Source organism: Buteo buteo, chromosome 4 (genome assembly GCF_964188355.1).
Source record: "Buteo buteo chromosome 4, bButBut1.hap1.1, whole genome shotgun sequence".
Classification (NCBI taxonomy): domain Eukaryota; kingdom Metazoa; phylum Chordata; class Aves; order Accipitriformes; family Accipitridae; genus Buteo; species Buteo buteo.
In genome coordinates this window covers 22,864,513-22,885,592 of record NC_134174.1, presented here as the reverse complement: position 1 = coordinate 22,885,592, position 21,080 = coordinate 22,864,513, and the positions used below count along the sequence as shown (strand labels likewise).

At 39.1% G+C, this 21,080-nt stretch overlaps 1 protein-coding gene across 1 annotated transcript in view; it reads right to left on the bottom strand.

The window, feature by feature from the left end:
* The window catches only part of GRM8 (glutamate metabotropic receptor 8), a 349,904-nt gene that overhangs the window by 289,824 nt on the left and 39,000 nt on the right, over positions 1-21,080 (bottom strand). The gene's annotated exons all lie outside the window — the stretch shown is intronic.

Genomic DNA, 21,080 nt, shown 5'->3' with positions numbered 1-21,080 from the left:
GATCAGAAAGCATCTCAGATTTTGTGAAATGTCAGTCAAGTCTTATTGTATAACACTCTCACCATGAAATAATGCATTCTGCTTTTCTCCAGATGTCATGATTCTTGACATGTAAGTGTAACAACTTCTTTTTTGATCCTGGCTCTGATAGGAACAGATGAAAGGGGAAAAAAAAAAAGGAGGAATTCTTACTATTACTACAGAAGATGAAAAGGTCGGGTTTGATGACTGTGATTCTTAAAAATGCTACACTTAAATTTGATGAGTAAAATGTAGGTTATTTCCATTTCATTGTTTTGTTTATTTATGTACATGCAAGTGTGCTTTCCCATTTTATTCCTATTTTTCAAGCTCTGTTGTAGATTTTTCATTTTCCAGTTTTAATATGGTATTGTGCATGATTTAAGAATATGGAGGCTATGTAGTTAATACCAAAAGCTATTTAATGAAAAAACATGAAAAAAAAAATTCTCTGTATACACTATACATATAGAGAAGGAGAAAGGTTACAAGAATGGTAATCTTTGTACAAACCACCAAAATGTTCTTTGTAGAAACAAACAAACAAAAAAACGCAACCCCAAAACACACTAAATAACTGAAATACATTTTTAAAATAAATTACTATTTTCATAGGAAAAAAAAGAGTAGGGTGATTTTCTATTAACTCTTATCTTAAAGAAATATTTTCGAAATGTCCAGAAGCAGCTATCTGCAAGCAATTTTCAATTATTCTGAAAAGTAATTTGGTGCAAGAAAGTTTAATTAACATTTATGCTAACTTAAAAGGGGAATGATTTTCTCATTTAAAAATGGTAAAACTGATCAAATAATCACTAGCTTGAAATGAAAGATACTCCAAATATTGCATTGCATTTGTAATCTATATTAATAGTAGGTGCTTAATTCACATCTTACAAAACATAAAATACTCTTCAAGAAAACAATCTGAACAGAGTTCCTAAACTGATTCTGTTGAGACCTGAATTTAGCAGTCCCAGATAACAGGTGATCTGGTAGATGCTCACTGTCACATTAGATGCTATAGTAGAAGGTTTTAGTGCAACCCTTAGGTCGTGTACAGCACTTCCTTATCAGCACAAACTAGAAAAGGGATTTGAGGCAAATATAAGGGATTCAAAGAGTCTGGTCATTAACCATGCAAAGACAGTGTAGACTCTTACAGCCTGAAAAAAACAGTTTATAGCCTAAGGGATGTCAAAATCATTTCTCAGTCAGAAGCAAACCAAATAAACTCGTATGTATCTTGGCTATATCCTTCTCTAAGAAATTTTCTACTCATGGAAACGCCTCAGAATAAATAATCTGAAATGTTGTAATAGTAACAACCAGAGAGAACACAAAAAAAGGAAAGGGAGGATCACAGGAAAAGTAATCTAAAGGTCGTATCTCATGGAATTCAGTATTCCTAACACTGCAAAGATCCACCAAGTAAAAATAAAGGCTAAATTGTCCTTACAAAACCTGCCTTGTATAAATTCCCTTTCTTTCAGAAAATGTTTGAAACATCTTTATCTCTTTACAGACAAGAGATTTTGCCCTGTAATAACACAATTATGCGCATTTAGAGCAGATATCATTCCCTTTATAAATTTGCCCTATCAGTCTCTAAAGCAGCCATCTTTTTCCAGATGGAAAAAAATAAAGACAACCTCTGTGATTTTATTCATTGTGCTCCTCGGTGTGCCATTTCACAAATTCTATGACGTTGTTGCTTTGCTGAAAGTTATTTCATCAATAATGTTCATAAAATCAACACTAGTAAGAGATCTTTTAGACAGATACTTTGTCATTGAAAACCTTCAAGCCTAGACCACAGAGTTATATCCATTAACTTTCTTAGTTCCTGTTTCTCTTCAGGCATGAGATGAATAAGAAATCCTAGATATGTGTTTGTATGAGAGTCATTGGTTCAACACAGCAATGAGGTGTTTCAGATCAATAAGAGATACTTTACGTACTATGAGAAACCTTATTTTGGGGCCTTGGAAAAAGCAGAGAAGAGATGCTACTTTCCTACTTTTCAGCTCTTTGTAGTTCAGCTTCTTCCCTAGAGTTATTTCTAACAGTGAAAGAAAATGGAAGGTAAATACTGTCCAAACCCGATACCCTGAAATCATTGGGCACACCTAGTAGGCTTAAATCACCACTGTTTTATAACTTCTGCCAGCTTTTCACTACCATAAAAGAACAATATGCCATGTTAAAGTAGGGAGAAAGACACTCTCTAAATAGTAAGCCATCCCTAAGTTTTGAGGAAAATGGTTTATGCAACAGAATATGTAGTTATTTTCCATATTTCTTTTTGTATATATCCCTCATGGTTATAGACAACACTTTACATTCAAGAATTTTCTCCCCTAAACTGCAGATCTCCCACCCAGAAATACCTCATGGATTTCTTTCTGTGAAAGCATTTTATACAAAAGTAAACAGAAACTTCCTTCCTTGCCTGCTTTTAAGTGTACATTTGTATACAGGGGGGCACTGAAAAGTAGCTTTAAAATTTGAGCGTTTGGGGTATGTTCCAAGTTACACAGTTACTGAAAAGGCTTGGAACAAGACTCAAAGAAATTGTTTGGCATGAGGACAAATTGTTAGGATTTAGTGGTTCAATAATCCATGAATGAAAAATATATACATTAAAATGAAACAACTCTAGTTATGGACTGTAGGTTTAATAAACCATTTTACACGTCCCCAAGTACATTTTACAAGATAGAGCATAATGCTGCCTAAGCAAGGGAACTGTTACGCTCTATCAATTCAGTAATATGTGCTTTTAAAACTCCCTAAATACAGACTGTATTTATACTTCAAGTTCCACTGGCCCCTTGAGACATAAATTTGCATTTTGAAAGAGACCTGTAAAGGGGTTTTATATTTCTCATTCTAGATTTCTTGATCTAAATTTTCAAAATTAAATACAATATGTGTAACATTTACATTGTATTTAAGTGCTATATAGCACTGTTAATAGCCTATTTCCTTTTCTTTGGGGGAAAAAAAGGAAAAAAAAAAGGAGGATTATATAACCACATTTGAATCGGTTATCACACAACAGCTGTCACATTCACTGACAATGGCTAAAAGCATTCATGTTTGAATGTTCATTGATATTTTTTTCTATTCTTTCCTACTCTATGGTTTGGCCTCCCATTAACCTATAATCTACTGATAAACACTCGACTTCTAGTGGGTGACAGACTTGAACTCTTTGAAATAATTATACAGAGGAATTCACAGAAGCTTTATTTTAATTGTTATTTTAAGCTTGAGCTATCTGTTAAATGTTTAAAAGCAAACATTTATAATGTGGTGCTTTGAAACAATATCCAGTTTTAGTTATGTACTGGTCTTAATCCTGGTGCATACTGAACCACTGCTGAAACTACCAGCAATCCCTCAGTCCTTAACCAAAGTCAGTGGTGGCTTTATCCCATTCTATCATCCAGTCACTGGCATCGGAAAATTGTTCTGCATGCTTAAAAAAACCCAAAACAATTCAGAACAAAGAAAAAAAAAAAAGAAACCAATTGCTGATAACTAAGTAGAGCAGCTAATCCTTCAAGATACATTCAAGCCAAAATCAACAGTCAAGAATAGTCTGTTTTTCCTGGATCATTCTGTATACATCTCCCAGCCGATTTAAAATCTGTCTCTAAAGATCTCCCCTTCCCAGAGGATTAGAGAAGATGGAGCAGTTACTTTCAGAACTAACTGTCCACAAAGCGTGACTGTGGCAGCACTTCAAAGGGGGAGCAATATCTGTACAAGATATCCACCAAACATTACCACAGAACAGACTTCTACTCCCTGATGGAGATGTGGACAATTTCTGAAGTGCCAAAGGCAGCTAATGTAACTTCTCATTTATTTCAGCCAAGTGGTAAACCACTTTCAGTCCCTTGTACACTGAAAATGAAAGCCACCTACCACTCCCAAATCCAGGACTATTCATAGGGAAGCATTACCCTGGATCTGTTTGGTGGGTCCAGTGCTGGGATCCAAACCCAAAACCAGAGAGGTGTTACACTGAGGACAGCAGAGGAAACAACATGACCTAGGGTTGCCCTTCCAGTAAAGTGTCTTCACCACAGCAGGCAGCTCTTAGTATGCCTTCTCTTCAATGGCATGCTGTCCAAGTTTTGGACAGAAGTTCACTGGAACCTTTTTTACTGAGCTTTCAAATCCATTTGCATGCTACATTTGTCAATGTAAAGTATCAGCTGGCCGTTTGAAATGCCATCTTCCTTTACACAGCCTTTCAGCTGAAAGCATGATTTGGGAGCAGAGTAGCAGACAGTGAAACGAGCTAAGCTCATAAGAAAAAAGACCTGAGAAAGCAATCACTGGTAATTTTGAACATCACAGATTATGAGTTACACTCATAGCAGTAACTGCGCTGTACAGTCACCCAGAGTAATGGGCTTAAATCACTCACATCTTCAGTTTCACTACCCACTCAGTCCTATCACTACTAACTTCAACATATCAACTAGCATTTTATTTCCCTTTTCCATTCTCTCATCACTGAGCAGTCTTTTTTTTTTTGAGGAATATTAGCAATAGAATATTAAAAATAGTAATAATTGTAGCTAACAAATTGAAGTCAGTAAACTTTAGGTTAATGATAGCTCAGTATCAACTGGCATTTTACCACCAACTAATAAAGCTTACAAAGGAGTAAAAATGCTTGAAATAAAATTTGACTGTGGAAACACATTTTCAACTTGGTGATTTTTTTTAATTTTAAATGTCTACCATTAATCATTAATGGCCCTGTCTTTTCAAGATTTTTATTCCCTCTTCTGTACAGCAAGAAAGAGCTCTTTGTGAGCACAAAAAACTCACAGCAGTGAAATGAATCCTCAGGGTCTTGATATTGAACAGTTGCTGAATGAGAGCTGAGGTCACTATATTTTAGCTATTAGTCACATTTGTAAATTGCCATCAACCAGAGCATCATCTTAGCCTGCTTCCACTTCTGAAAAATGTGTCAGCCTGCAATACAATAATGCTAAAGTAATTTAGGGTAGACATTCAAGATTCAAAAGTTTGATGAGGCTTAATAACATCTTGCACTATACCAAACAAGATTAAAAATGTTGTCTTTTGTTACTAACTGTAGGAGGAGATGAAATGCACCCTGAAACTGCCCATTTCTCTTCGCTGACTATAAAGGGAGCCTGGGAGATTAATTCAAGTGTTGTACACACACTATGTAGAACAATACTGTAAACAGCTATATGTCTTCCATTGAATCCCACAAACCCACTCATTTTGGCGACACATGACTATTAAGACATCTGTGCACAGATAATGATGAACTTCCTTCTGTGATGTCTCCATCTTTCCATCTATGACAAAAACCAAATAGGTCACCTATGCCATCATTAGGGAGCTTGTTTCATTCATTTTCAGAATAAACCAACATTAAATCATTCTGGGAAGATATAACACATTAAGACTCAGTAACGCCTTTGGAGATGTGAGATGCCCCATTCAATGCTCAGAGCAGCTGAGCAGGGTGACACCTTGCCAAATCCACCGGCTACAAACCACCTCTGCTAGAGCTGATGCTGTGGAAAAGTTTCAGCACACGAAGTTTTCTGATTCAGCCTCTTTCCACGGATTTTACCATAAGGAGGAGCAATCTGTGACAAAATATTTTCCCAGTAGATTATAAGTGAATACATATATACAACACATGTAATTCTAAACTGTATTTCTTTAGACATATACACTTGAGGCTCTCTCTGTATATTAAGGACACTCAACCACAGTATTTATCATGTGTCCAGGAACAAATCTTGTTTAGGAATTACCACAGATTTCCACCTCTCCCCCCCCCAAAATATGTTCATTTCAGCTAGGAAAAAGCAAGAAAAAATACGTATGCTTTTCACCTAGATGAATACACTTTAAAATGTATTTAGTTCAAAAAAAGTTTAGCAGAATTTAAACGCTTTGGAAAGGGAAAGAACAAAAGTATAATCTGAAAGCTGACATCAGCTGATTTAACTTGGAAGGCAGGAATTTTTTTAAATCCATTAGAGCTATTCTAAGTCATTCTGTTTGCAGTAAGTATCATAGCAGCTCCTGTCAAGGGTGCTTGCAATTCATACACCTTATGACGAGGAGCTAATGATAAGGTCATTTCAAACCTTTTGAAAGTCCCCTGTGTGTTTGTATGGGTATTGTGCAAAGATATGTTCTTTGTGATAAAATGCAACATAGCTATTGCTATTTTTTCCCCCAAACACAGGGACAGAAGTGATCCATCACACGTAAATGTTTTTGAGCTGGGATGGGTAAATTATTTTACTCTTTCTTTTCACTTCCTATTACTCTTTCATTGCCTTTACTTCTGTTGCCATCAGTTACCTCCTGAAGACATATTCCTGAGCAGAATGTCTCTTCAGTGAGCTGCACTGATCTTTTCTCAAGAAAAGGACATAGATGAGAATCAATGTAGTATGGTTTGTTGCCAACAAAATTATTTCTGCAACCATCATAGGTTGGTCCAGTATGTGAAAAATTACAGAGGCAGATGGAATCGCTAGCCCAGTGGAAATACAGGGATAAAATCAAACACACAAATCCTCTTTCATTACTGATTTTCTCTTTTTTTCCTCAACTACAGACACAGTAATTCTATCACACCTATCTCTGGTGGTCAAATGGACTAGCAACTACAGTATTCTGAATAAACGATTACCCTAGAGAAAGTAATTTCTTATAGTTAATACACATAGTTGTATAGTATCAGATTATGGGATGAAAAAATATTAAAGCTCCATTGCATTGCATTCTATCCCCACCAGCCAGAAAATATCTTTCATAAAGTCTAACCAGACGTGCTACAGCAAGAATATTTTAGTTTGTGACCTACTGTACTGCCCTGGTAGAACAGGAAGTGACAAAGGAGGAATGTGTATAATATAAAGTGTTCCAAATTGAGAAGTAGTTTCCTTCCAGTGGGTTGAAGTAGGGCAGGGACTCATTAGAAGTCATTACTTTTAATTACACACAAGGGATACTAAAGAAGAAAATAATAATAGTAATAATGTGGTATCACAATCTCCAATCCCATAATAGAAGCAGCATCTACAAAACAAATTCACCACTCAGGAAAGTACAGGTCTCTGTGCTGTGTGATGCACTTTAGGGCAAAAACATTAAAAGGATATTTATGCATTACGAACATTTTTACAGCTGAAGCACATCTTGTCACACTGTGCATCGCTGTGTAACTCCAGGAGGATGAGAATCCATCTAAGGACAGCTTGAACTGTCATCAATGTTCTGTGCAAGAGAGTCTATTGATTAATGTTTAACAATGGCATTTTCTCAGTAAGGGAGCTCTATTCTGGTATTTCCACATCATTTTAAATCCTGGGGTTTGCTTCTCTGAAAACCAACTACGTTAAGCAGTTGCACATTAAATTATCCACCATCTGTAGGCAGCCTCTTTCTAAATATTTTAAACGCAGCTGAGGTCCAGGCACTGAATGATAAGCTGAAGAAGCAGCAGATCAAATGAGTAATATTCATACTGAGATCAAATAATAAGGAGGGAGGGGAGGGACGACCTTGAGCTTGGGAATGGCTGTTAGCTCTTCCTTCACAGTTTCTTATGTTCTCCAGTCATCAGATCAAACAGGAAGACAAGGATGGTCAGATAGCTTTAGGGACTTCTTAAACTATTAAAATTCCTTTTCTACTTGTTGGGGAAACCCACACTTAATTATGCGTATTGATATGTTAGACTTGTGTCAATCTCTGCTGCGCACAGTGTGAACTCTAATATTTCAAAGCTTTTTTAGCCCTACTTTCCTCATTAGGCCTTGTCATGTCAGTGTCTGCAACTGTAATCTCTTTTGATGAGTTTGAGAAAAATATACAAAGATGTGCATTACTTTTGGTCTGAACTAACAAAGCCAACTTTTTATTATTATTCAGCAGTAATAAATTTACCTAATAGCTCATAAAGTATTCCTCAGTCCAGATCGGGATTCCTTTACATTCATTTACTAATTAGTACCATAGAGAGCACAGCAGGCAACTTCAGAGATTCACCTGTGGGGACAGGCAGTTGTCCACAGCAATTTTTCTGATTACAGAGACCATCATTAATGGAAGAAGAGGGTGCTCTCAGCAGGATGCAAGATGGGTGCTCTGCTTAATGGACAATTCTGATCTTTGCATTCACTTTTTCATGCTGCAAGGCCACTTCAGCTTACACCACTGGCTGAGCAGTAGTACTTTCCTTTTCCTATCCATGCTGCCAGCTTAACATCATGAGATACAAGTAACTGAAAAACATCGTGAGAAGGGAAAGCAAATTTTGGTTTGGTCACAGCTCTCTCCACATTTGCGGACAACGTTAAGATATGTAAATGGGGCTCAGCTGGCCAGGCACACAGGCCCAGTGCTTTAGCGGGTGCTTTCACATGTTCTAGGGTATGCTGCTTACACTTCGGCTGTGAGCCCAGAAAGCCCAGCTTTCCTGTAATCTGTCTGCCCCATGCTAATGACCTCATATCAGACTGCATTAAGGGAATCCTTATGATTCACCATAGCTAGGGATTCCTTCTGCAGCATAGGCAGTTCATACGGGATTAAAAGCACCATTTTAAATCCATATATTACAGACTTGGAAGAAGAGAAATGAAAGGTGTCCCTTTTTTTGTGTGTTCAGATTATTTTTCTTCATTTCTTAAAACAATCAGGCTTGGCAGTTAAACAATTTTACCTTGAGTTTTTAACCTTAAAAGTTACAAGAAGAAAACATTAGCCAGTCTCAAGCCATTTCCAAAAAATTATATGTTTCCTGTATTACCACAGTGAGATGCTAAGTCCAGTTGCTACTGGTAGAAAAGTTGAAGAAAAAAGCAAAACATTTCCAATCAGAGGATTGGAAGTTATCTATGAATTAAGCTCTGAAGCCCATGCGAGTGATATCTAAGCCTTCCTTTCTATTCAAAATGTACTTTATTTTAAAACAGTAGGGTGGCTGTGGAAAAAAGGCATCCTCCTCCATATGGTTCCTGAACACCATATGGCGATGTCTCTTCTTTTCCATCATTATTACCAGATTTCCATTCTGATTCTGACTTAAACACTATGGTTTATCAGTACATTGATCCATGGATTATCTTATCAAAAGGATCATGGCAAGCAGGGATGAAAATCCAGGCAACCCAAGTGAGAGCACAACAGCATACATACAAAGTAGGACTACACTGCCACTGGTCTGAAGACTGTCTGCAACAGCTCCTACAGAATTTTGGAAATTTGTGAAAACCTAAATATTAAAATCCATGAACTGGACAGGTGCACTGGAAATGAAGAATTCACCAGGGTGGGGAGAACAAAACAAAACAAAAATACTGATTACAAAAATTAATCATGTGATCAAAGCGATTTCAAAGAAAGTGTTTTGTTTCCTTGTGTTTCCAGTGTCAGAGTCTGGAACCCTCAAAAGTACAACCTGGCTGCCAATGGGCTAATCTTACTTGGCCCTTTTGAAAATCCCAGCCTTGCACCATAAAAAGGTGGATGTAAGTGCATTATCTATCATTTGGGGATTGTTCTTAAGAATAACTAACACAATCTCAGCCTAGAAAAAAGGAGCCTCTTAATATGCGCTCAGAAGTACATTGTACAAAGTACAAAAGTACACCTTGTCCCCGCCCTCCATCAAAAAACTATATTGAAACCTGCATGTCCAAGCTCACGCAGCAACTTTGTACCCACTGTTTCCACCAAGGCATTTTGCTGACAGTCTTTGGGGCTTTCAAAAAGTGCATGGTGCTTTGGAGACTGCTTTCAGGAATAAGATTGTCCTGAACGTCAGGAATCACAGAAGAAATTCTTCTATTTCTACATAAAAATAATTTTATGTATGTATAAAATATGTACACAGATGTACACACACACACCATGTGTTGGGCCATTTTTCTTCCCTTTCTGACACAGTAGTTAGTGGTTTATACTTCCCCACTGGGGAGGCTACCCAAATCTTGTTTCTAAACTGATATTGTTACTGACTCAAATTAAGTAAGATTAATTTTAAGAAAAGCCCAGCTTGAAGGAAGTAAGAACACTTGAAGAAACAGAGAGATCTTGCAGAGGTTTCCTACCTGTACAGCAGTATATTCTTAGCTTCTCCATTTAATACAGAGAAACAGAATATTGGGGAAAGCTTTCTAAAAATAGTTCAATGCTATTTCTTATTGAACGGTTTCGTATTTCCTATATATATAGATAGGTACTTTTCCCTGACATTTTTCCCCTTTCTTCCCATAACTCATACTTACTTTTTTCCCCTCAGACATTTCAACAACTTATAGTTCCCTCCTGCTATCTTCTTGATGGTTTCTCTCTTTCCTCTATGTGAACATCTCCTTCTTCCCAGATACGCCTTTTCCTTCACACCTGGTTTCCCTATCTCTTCTCACTCCCTCCTCAACCACAACTTAACTGAAGTGAGAAGGAAGAGTGGACAGTGATTAGTTTCTAAAGAGCTCATTTAGGATTTTCAGTTCCAGCTCTGCTTCTCCCCTTCAGCAGCCTACGGTTCAGAGACAGTCAGTGTTTCCACTTGGCCCAGTAGAAAGGGCAAAGGGAAACTCTTCTCCTGTGAAATAAGCCTGGACAGGGTCACCCCTCACTCTCATCTACCGAGTAAGGCTTCCTTCCCCATAATAGGCATTTTTGCTCTCTGACTGCAAGGGGAACACATCCACAAAGTCAGCAAAAGAAGTATTTGATGTAGGAAAAAAGCCTATATTGGATGAGCATTTCACATCATTTCTGCAAATTCTCCTTTTCCCTATTTTTATTCATTGCAATTTAAGTATAAATCAGTTTACTGTTATCACTACCATACAGCCTTGTTTGATTGCTAGCCTTAGCCTTCCCGGCTAGTGCGATGGAGATTTCCTCCCTAGCTGTGACTCTCCAATATCTCTAAGTCCAAATACAGATGATATATAAGTCCTTTTGAAGGTTCTTAAAAGTCCTCCTCAGTTAGCTTGATCCTGTAAGTCTGGCCCCACCATGAACGCCCTACTTCAGCAGCTCAGCAGGATGCTGAAAGAAGAGGGTGTGAGGAGCTTTCAGTAAGCTCAAAAAGCTCCACCACTCATTTTTCCCATTTCAGCAATCCCAGTAACACCCCATATTTAGTCAGAGGCAGGGCTTGCTAACAACCACTTTATGCTGGCCTGCAAAGCAGCTCCCCTGCCTGCCTTCATGCCTACAATTATCAGCGCACCTTTGCCACACAGCACAGCCAGGCAGTGCTTCAGCAGGCAGCCAAGGGAACCTTGGCCCTGGGTCTCCATACAAACCTTTGCTTTCACCTAAAGGGAGTGAAAATGATCACGTCAGCCCACGACATATTTCACAGAATTCAGTGGCTTTATTTGGCTAGAACAAGCAAGCAATTGGTCCTATTCTGACCAAATATTGGGAACCTTTATATGCTCAGACTGCTGAAAATGTTTCCTTTGACTGATGCAAAACACCTGTTTTTCAGCTTGACTATAGATCTTTTTAAGAGAACCCCACATTTACCAGAGAGCGTTTCAGTCTGCAGCTACTGTATGCAGTGCATTGGTGTACTGATCAGTAGTCTTTGGAAATCTCCTTTTGTATACTGTGCACAAACGATCTGTATTAGGAACTAGAGTACCACTGTGCCACTTCTGAATACTATAGCAGCTTTTGATGAGTGAACATCTTTTATTTTGAAATTGTCCTCCCTCAGTCTGTTGCTGCATATGTTAAAAGACCCCATCAAATGCAAAATTACACTAAACTAGATTTAAAAGTGTCAAGTGCATTGAATAAACATTGGAGACATCAAAAGCCTCAGTGGATGCTCCTGATGACAAGTGGTGTGGGAATGCCAGCCTGTGCTGCGCCTGATACAATTTCACTTCTATCTACTTATTGAAATTGCTTCACAGATATATTTCTGCATATCAGTGTCACCTATCCACTTCCAGGCACTGGAAGAGTTGGTTTAAAATTGCCAACTGAAAGAAATCAACATATTTTTCCATGGAATATCAATGTCATTTATACCTCTTTCAAAAAAAAAAAAAACAACCCACATAACTTTGAAGCTTTTTTTTTTTTATGTCTTTAGTCTGTCTTCTCTTTCACAGTTTGTAGATCTTACTTTTTAATCATAAAGGCAACAAAAAAACAAGGTTTATTGGAACAGAATTTGTGGGCTCCCTCTGGCACATGGGCTGCCTATGCAACATATGATGAAGTTAAGCACCTTGGAATAGGATCCATATGATACTTCCTGAGCTAGCCAGTAGAAAGTACTAAGCAAGAGATGTGTCCAAGATCCCATTTCTTTGGTGTAGGTGGAACTAAGACTGCAGTTAGTAGCCCAAAACCATCTTCCACACGTAAGAGTGGTTCACACCAGTTCTAAAAACATGTCTAGGGAAGAGGACAACGTTGCCATGTCTATTTATTTTTTAAAGAAAACTAGTTGCCACAGAACCCACATTTGTCCACTTGCATCTTCACTCATAGTTGGGAGCCCGCCCTTTGTGTAGGGCTGACAACATCCCTCAAGTCCCTTTCCTCTAGGTGAGAAACCAATACAAGAAAGGGTTATAGCAGAAGACAAAGTGTGAAACATGGCTCTTATGTCACCATCAGCATGCATACAGCCTGAACCAGATCTCCCAAGAGATTGCTCTAACACTGGCCAGACTGAGATGGGGAAGACCTCACGCTCCCATCGCAACAGGACCCTGTGGGGATGAGTTGCATAAAGCTGGAGAACAAAAAAGTGCAGCAGACATAATTGCACAGCTCTGCAATATATCTGAGCTGGGGCAGGTCCCAGGATCTGGTCTTCACTTCTTGAGGTACCTTTGACACTGAATAAATTATTATTTGTAGGCAATAAGCTAACTGCCAAGGTGGCAGTGCTTGTGGGGAAATGCAATCACAGAACACAATGCTAAGAGAACTTTACTTTACTGGCCCAAATTAGACACCAGAAGTTTCACAGATCCAAGAACATCTTTACAGATCACAGACTGAGATGCCTGAGTGCCACTTTAGGCACATAAGAGGGTTGTGTGAGGTCTTATTTTATCTGGGCTAGGTAGTTCAAATATAACTCTTCAGATTTATGAAAACGATTAACAGGTCCAGCTGAATTATGCAGTTTCCAAACAAATCTGCAAATCTTTGGTGTCAGATTTCTAAAGAACTGTGATTTCACTCCCTATCAGGATAAGAGAAATTTCTGCCTGACAGAATTCCCCATACAATTGAATTAAGTTCTTTTCTAAACGTTTGTACATCAGTCTTATCTATTATTTCTGAGCATTTTTTTTCCCTGCACACTTTATAATATATATCCTTTCCACACATTTCATTTGTCTGAGCCAGCAATTAACATTATTTTACTTGAGAGAGAATAATTTTGGCTTTATATACACAGGTGTCACAACAGTCAGACTCTAACAAAAAGAGTGAATTGTTTCAAATACACTTCTCCATGTACAGAATAGATAAGAGTGAAAACAGAGCTACCGCCAGTGGCTGTGCTGGTGGTCAATAGCCCCAGATTCCCTCTACCACCTAGGGTGTCAAAGCGAAGAGCACCTTCGGAGGCTGCCTCACCCTTTGCACAGCCTGGTGTACACAAGCTTCAGGGCGGGAGTCTCTGGAGGCCGCTCTGTCCTGCAGCTGACTGCAGAGCAAAACCTTATTTTCAGACAGGCGGTTGGGTGCAGGAACCCAGGCCCTCGCATCCAGTGCTTTGACTCACTAGCCAACATGTGGGGAACCATAGGTGAAAACAGAGCACCGCTCCTCACCCCAGCGCAGCCTCACAGGAGGCAGGAGCAGAACGGCTCACCCTGCTATAGCGGATGCAAAGGCTTTGCATTTTTCTTAGTATCCCAAGAATGAAACCTCCCTTTGAGCTTCTGCAACTCAGGTGGGGTGCTCGCACTGCTGCCCCTCCGTTCAGTCTTGTAGGATCACAGCCAGGGGTTGCACCGAGAGAGCGCGAACCACAGCACCGCGCTCCACTGTTCCAGAACGCACGGAGCATCTCGTGACTGCATCAACCAAAAGAAGCCAGTGTTTCTGCGACACTTCATTTACTTTCCTTGTAGTCAGGGATACGCCAGTGAGAACAAGACACTAAGTGAATAGGTAGTACTATCGCTTTAAGGCCTATAGATTAAGTTACAGGGTCACAAAAGAGTTCAGCAAATACTGATAGCTGGCTAGACAGGAGATCATTTAAGTTTTTGCACAAGAGCTAGGCCAGCCACGTTATACCATCACCTTTTCCACATGGTGATTTTTATTTTCCCCCTCCCACACCAGGACTGCTCACTTCAAACCACAAACTACTAATATTATTAGTGGCATTTTCTCAAATTTTCCTAAAAGCAAAGAAATAAACAGAAAAACCCTCTTCAGACCTCTGATTCACAGTTTGGATGTTTACATGTCACACAATACAGAAACCACTACCAAGAAGCCTTTCTGCATGAAAATTAGCAGGTTGTCTCCATGCTACCATTCCACCATAGACTTTGGAAATCTCAGCTCTACAGAAGAAACTTCCAGAAAGATAATTAACAATCAGCCTCTCCTTACCATAATTCTTGAAGCTATAAAACAAAACTAATCCATATTTCCTTTGATCCCTAAATTGACTACTCAGGAAATAAGAGGCTCAAGTCCCAAACTCTGTCAGTTCACTATCCAATTGCTTATTAAGGTCAAGGAAGCTTTTCACAGACATGGAATTTTACCTGAAAGCAGCAGCTGAAGAATCAGAATCAAACAGATGATCAGAAATGTGATCTTCTCACACACACCTTTTTTAAAGCTTCTATATACACGCCTACATATACTCAAGAAATAAGCAGCACTTGAGATTCTTCTCACACTGCATCAATTTCCACATCTTACCTCACTTGAGCTCATACCTGCTGCAGAAATAAAATTTAAGAAAAAGAAATTAACATGCTCAAACCTAACAGTTAACAATAAATTCCTGGTGTATAGCCAGAATGGGTTAATTTGTTTTATCTGTTTAGAATGCAAAAAGCAGCAAGTTAAATACTGAACTCTCTCTCAGAATGTGAAAAATATATTATCCTTTTTATTGACTGTAAACATTCAATCTAAAGAACAGTTGGAAGGTAGAGTCTGGAATACCTGCTTTGATTAGTCAACAGATGCTCTACAGAGTCAAAACTTACTTACTCCCTGAATTTTGACTTTTATTGTTAACTCAAACAATAATAAAATAGAAACCTAATCTTTTTTTTTTTTTCCCCAACTGACTACATCTGCAGCAGCTTTCTAAAAACTATCTCTGCCCTAATACTTGATTATATCTGCTTCAGGGAAAGTTTCCTGTATCTCGGATAATTTCCACCTGCTTGTATGAGTCACCCGTTAGTACAGCTGCTTCTTAATGGTAGTGCCTTGCAGCTGAGATAAGAGTGAATTCAACAGCTAAAGATCAAGAGGTGATTTGATAGTCTAACACATTAGTTTCTTCCACTGACAGAAAACTTATTTCCTTATATAAATAAAATCATGACATGATCCAGTAGCTAAAATGAGGAAAGTAAAAAATTAGACCTAGAAAGAAGATAAAGATATTTAATGCTAAAAGTAACAAATAACTGGAAAACTGTGCTGAACTCTACTTCTTGCTATCTACTGTAAGATTAGCAGAGTACAGAGCCAAGACTTCAGATCAGCAGACTTCAACTTAATCAGGAAACTTCTGGGTGTGATCCTATGGCAGCTCTGAAAAGTAAAAGAGTTCAGCAAAGTTGGCGGGTCTTTCAGACAGCATCCTGCAAGTGCGAGAGCAGTCCTTCCCAATATTCAGGAAGACCAGCAAGCTTACCAGAAAATCCGCATGACTGAGCAGGGAACTTATGGTGTAGAGACATTAAAAGGCAATATACAGGAGGAAGATGCAGGGACCAGGTACAGGAATTCAAAAACATTGCTTGGGCAGGCAATGACTGTGTCAGAAAAGCCAAAGCTCACCTAGAGTAGAAGGGAGATCAAAAGCAGCAAAAAGAGCTTCTACCAATACATTCATAGCAAAATGCTGAACAAGGACAATGTGGGCTCATTGCTGAATGTGGTGGGTGATTTAGTCACAGCAGACACAAATAAGGCAGAGATACTCAATACCTTTTTTTCTCTAGTTTTCACCAACAAGGTTTCTCAGGCCTCTCTGCTTAGTGAAAGGGTTTGCAGAGGAAAACAACTTACAGTGGATGAGAACCAAGTCAGGGATTACTTGAGATAAATCATCCTGTGCACACCCATGGACCTTGTTAGGCTGCAGCCAAAGGTTCTGAGAGAACGAGCCAATATCCTTGCAAGATCACTCTCTATCACCTTTGAAAGGTTATGGAGACTGGGAGAGGTGCTCCATGTCAGGAAGAAAGTAAATGTTGCACCGCAGCTTCAAAAAAGGTGAAAAGGGGAACTAGATCCAGATTGACCTCACCTCAGTCCCTGGAAAAATCATGGAGCAAGTCTTCTTGGAGTGCATCTCTGGACACATGAAGAAGATGACTGGAAGCAGCCAGCATGGATTTACTGAGGCCAAATCATGCCTGACCACCCTGATTGCTCTCTACAGTATAGTGACTGGGTCTGTGCTCAAGGTGAGAGCAGGGGATGCCATTTACCTTGTCTCCAGCCTTCGATACTGTATCCCACAGTATTCTTGTATTCAAGTTACAACTTTACAATCTGGTGGTGAACAACTGGACAGGTAAATATCCAGTTGGACGATCAGGAGAGGGTCATGACTAAAGGGTCATACCCCATCTGGAGGCTAGTAACCAGTTGACTACCACAGGCGTCTACCCTGGGACCCACCCCGTTTAACATTTTTACCAGTGACCTGCAGGTCATTGAGACGAGAGAGTGCCCTCTCATCAAGTCTGCAGATTACACCAAACTGGGGGAAACAATGGATATGCTGCAGGGCAGGGCTGTCATATAAAGGGACCTAGACAGGCTTGAGGAACAGGCCAACAGGATCCTCATGAAATTCAACAAGGACAAATGCAAATCCCTGCACTAGGAAGGAAGAGCTCCTTGCAATGATACTGACTGGGAACTGATGAATGGGGAGCAGTTCTGCGGAAAAGGCGCTGGGGCTCTGGAAGACAGCAGCATGAGCCAGCGGTACCCTGGCAGCAAAGAGGACCAGCAGCATCCCGGGCTGTAGTAACAGGAGCAGTACATCAAAGGAAGGGATTATCACCCTCCACTCATCACTTGTTAGACCACGTTTGGAATACTGTGCGAAGTCTTGGGTCCCCCAGTGCAAGACAGATACAGATAAACCAGACCAAGTTCAGCAAAGGGCCACCATGATGGTTTGGAGCTGAAGGTCTTGCCCTGTGAGGAGAGGCTGAGAGAGCTGGGATTGTTCAGCTTGGAGCAAAGCTGGCTTGAGAGGAACTGAACAGCAGCCCTCCAGCATCAGAAGATGCAGCCAGACCCCACAGCCATGCATGGTGGCAGGGTGAAAGACAACAGGGAAAAGTTGAAACAAGAAAGGTTCAGACTGATATGAGGAGAAACTTTTTCACTGTAAGGACAGTCAGGCAGTGCAACAGGCTGCCCAGAGAGTCTCTCTCCATCTTTGGGGGTTTTCAAGACCCAACTGGATAAAGACCTGAGCAACTGGTCTGATCTTATAGGTGACCTTACTTTGAGCAAGAGGCTGGTTCATCCTACCTCACTGGTGACAGGACTGAGCTTTGAGTTAAGTTGTCCTCAGTGCTCTCTTCTACAGAGAGCCTCTGATGAAGAGAGGCTGCAACTTCCATTAGGTAATTCACATATAAATGGACTGATAAACCTCCACTGGAGACCTATTTGTCTCCAGTGACTGCAGACAGAGCTTAGATTAAAGTCACAGCCTCAATAATATTCAGGTATCTTTCTGTGCACCAAAGAACCAGCAAATATTTGCCTCAATTCTTGTTTAAATTTAGAATTTAAATGGAAGTAGGCATTATCTGACCTAATTTTAGTCCTTCTCTATGTCCTGACAGAAGAAAGTAAATATAACACAGTCATTGCAAACATGCAAGATCCTAAACCTGTACAGATTTTGTTGCTACCTTAAGAATTGCAGCTGTACAGTCAGGTGTTGGGGTTACTTTCTCTAAGACTTCCTGTGGGAAAAAGAAGGTATATTAAATTTAATTCAGTAAATCATAAAAATTATAAAGGAGATTTACAAAATATTGCTGAACCTTAAAAAGCAAACAGACATGAAAAATTTCATAGTAAATAAAGAGACTGTATGGGCAAGAATAGCATGCTGCGACAGCACAAAAAGGGGCGTTTGCATTGAACCAAGAAATAAACTCCCACAATTTCTTAAAATAGGCATATATGCACATGCACAGAGTATCAGAATGGACCGCAACAAGAACTGAGGTTCAATTCCTGTCGGTAAGTGAATCCGCTCCACTCTGCAGCAGCCCCAGTGGTGCCCCTCACTATGAAAATGCCAAGGAATTTCTTGGCTCCTTATGCACCCCGATTTTGATCCCATAATACGGGCAGTAAGGTAAGGCATGTGTGCACCTCTCTCTGCTACGGTCCAGTTTCCAGAGGTACATGGTGTTCTCATGTGAGGGGCACCACTAGCCCTAAAGACCCCTAGGAAAGTGAAAGACGTCTTCCAAGTCTTCCTTCTCTTTTTCATATACAGAAGCAGCTCCTTATTGAGAATGACAGTCTTCACCACCTAGAAAACTCAAGATATTTTAGCAACATGTTGTTTACATATTTGTAAAAAAAAAAAAGTTTTTTTGAAGCACACATCAGTTCCATCGACCAGCTAAAAAGGTCAATTTCACTACAGCAAGGAGACGAAAAACCTTTTCTGTATCTTTGCCCTTTCAACATCATTTTGAAGGTATTCTTTGTGAAAAATGTCCATCTCATCTAATCAATTTCTTTTTCTTAAATACCACTACATTAAACAGCTCTTGGACAATTTTATTAATTTTTATAAGCATTTACCTCTTCCTTCAGAATACATAGTTTCAGATTCATTTTGCTTTCCAACCTCAGCCTTTACAGCTACTGTTCCAGCACAAGTGCCACTTCAGTTCTAGCCTCCCCAATGCAATGAGCCTTTGCTGGTGCTGTATGTCCCAGACCACAACAAAAGCTCTGTGGGTAAGTCACTGTGAAAATAAATAAGGTGACTGGTTGCTAAATCTTTCTGAAGGCAAGAAAGAACATTTACTTGTTATCATGCTTACCATCTATAAAGCAAGAATAATTTGTCATTAGGATATAATGCTCCCTTTGCCCTTTATCCATCTTTCAAGAGTGACAGAACATGTTACCAAAATGGTCTTAATTTTGTCCAAGGTAAGAACGTTTTGAAAGAAATACTCTAAGAAATCCTCAGTCTTTGTAATTAGAAATTAAATTTCTGTAATTCCTTTAATAAAGCAACATATTAAGTATGCTACAAATAAATCAAATAAATTACCATTTTTAATTAGGCATAACAAACAATTAAACAGATGACATTTAAAATTAATTTTCTCTACTGGAGGGAACACGATTTAAATCGGTGCTGAGCCCAGCACTCTCCTTGTGGACATCAGTGACATTCAAAACCATCGTAACAGTTTCAGAGACAAGTCTATTTCCATTTTTCTGTATTTGAGGGTTCACTTTCAAGCCAGTTTTTTTTCAATTACCAAATTTCCCTAGAAATGCTTCATGTCTTAAAGTTTCTGCTCAGCTCCATAGTATGTAATTGCTGAACAGCTGCACAGTCATACCAACCACTGATAAAAAGGCATTACAAACTTCTAAGCAAATCATATTTATAATGCATAATATTCAAGGCCAAAGAAAATCACTAGTACTTCAAGGCAAACTTCTGAAAATAGGGCAAGAGCATCTTGGGAAAGATGATGGTAAATACTGCGCAGCAATGAAAAGATGCAGCTGTCTAAAACATAACTCCCGTTCAGCACACTGAAAAGAGAATTACCTTACTTTCGACTGCACTTTGTTTCCCAAATTAAAGCATTATCTACAGCTAACTGCTTCAAGGACTGGAGTAAAAACTCTTAGGACTCCAGCCCAGCAAAGAGTAGGTACCTTCAGGAGGTACGCAATTCTGAGCAAATGGGTTGTCTCCCTGACTTCATATATGTAAATACCTCAAAGATTAGACCCTGTGAGATATTTCAGGCAATCCAGAAGCCACAAAGGAGATGCTCTATTTCCTACTCTGAAAGCTTTTCCTTAATCCTTCATTTGTAATGGTATAAGCAAAGACTGAGTCTGTTGAAATCAGCGAAGTAAGGCACTGTAAACCTAGTAGAAAGGAAATCTAGCAGGTGCACATTTCACTTGCAAGCTTTACTTAGCAATTGCCATCACATGCATACACATATTCTGCAAAGCATCAAATCTGAAAAACAAAGCAAAGACGTTTCATATTCACTAAAAGGTGACAGATGAGTTTTTAGAGACTGCAAAATACAATAGAGCATTTCACCCAGAAGATCATTTTCAAGAAAAATACAAAGCCCAAAATGAGAACATGAATTTCATTTTCATTTTGCTTCCTGAGAGAACTAAATGTAGAATCGTACCTTCCTGCTTAGACTCTATGTGTGACTCCTATCAGCAGAAATGAGCGCTATGTATGTGCATTGAAGGTAGAACAATTCTGGGTCTGTATATGCAATCTGGAGTGTGAGAAGGCAGCAGCGGATTTGCTCTAAATTAAAGAAGTGGGAAGCTGAAGGGGCCATTTTTGTAGCTAGCACATCGCTAGAGACCTTAAATGGAAGATGTAGTTGGAGAAACCTATTTGTGACATATGTTAGCTACATCAGTCAATTTAAGACTATAGCTAGTCTGCTTTATGTATATACATATATATAAATATATATATCCAAAAAAATCATACAAAAAAGAAAAAGTTTTTAAAACATTAG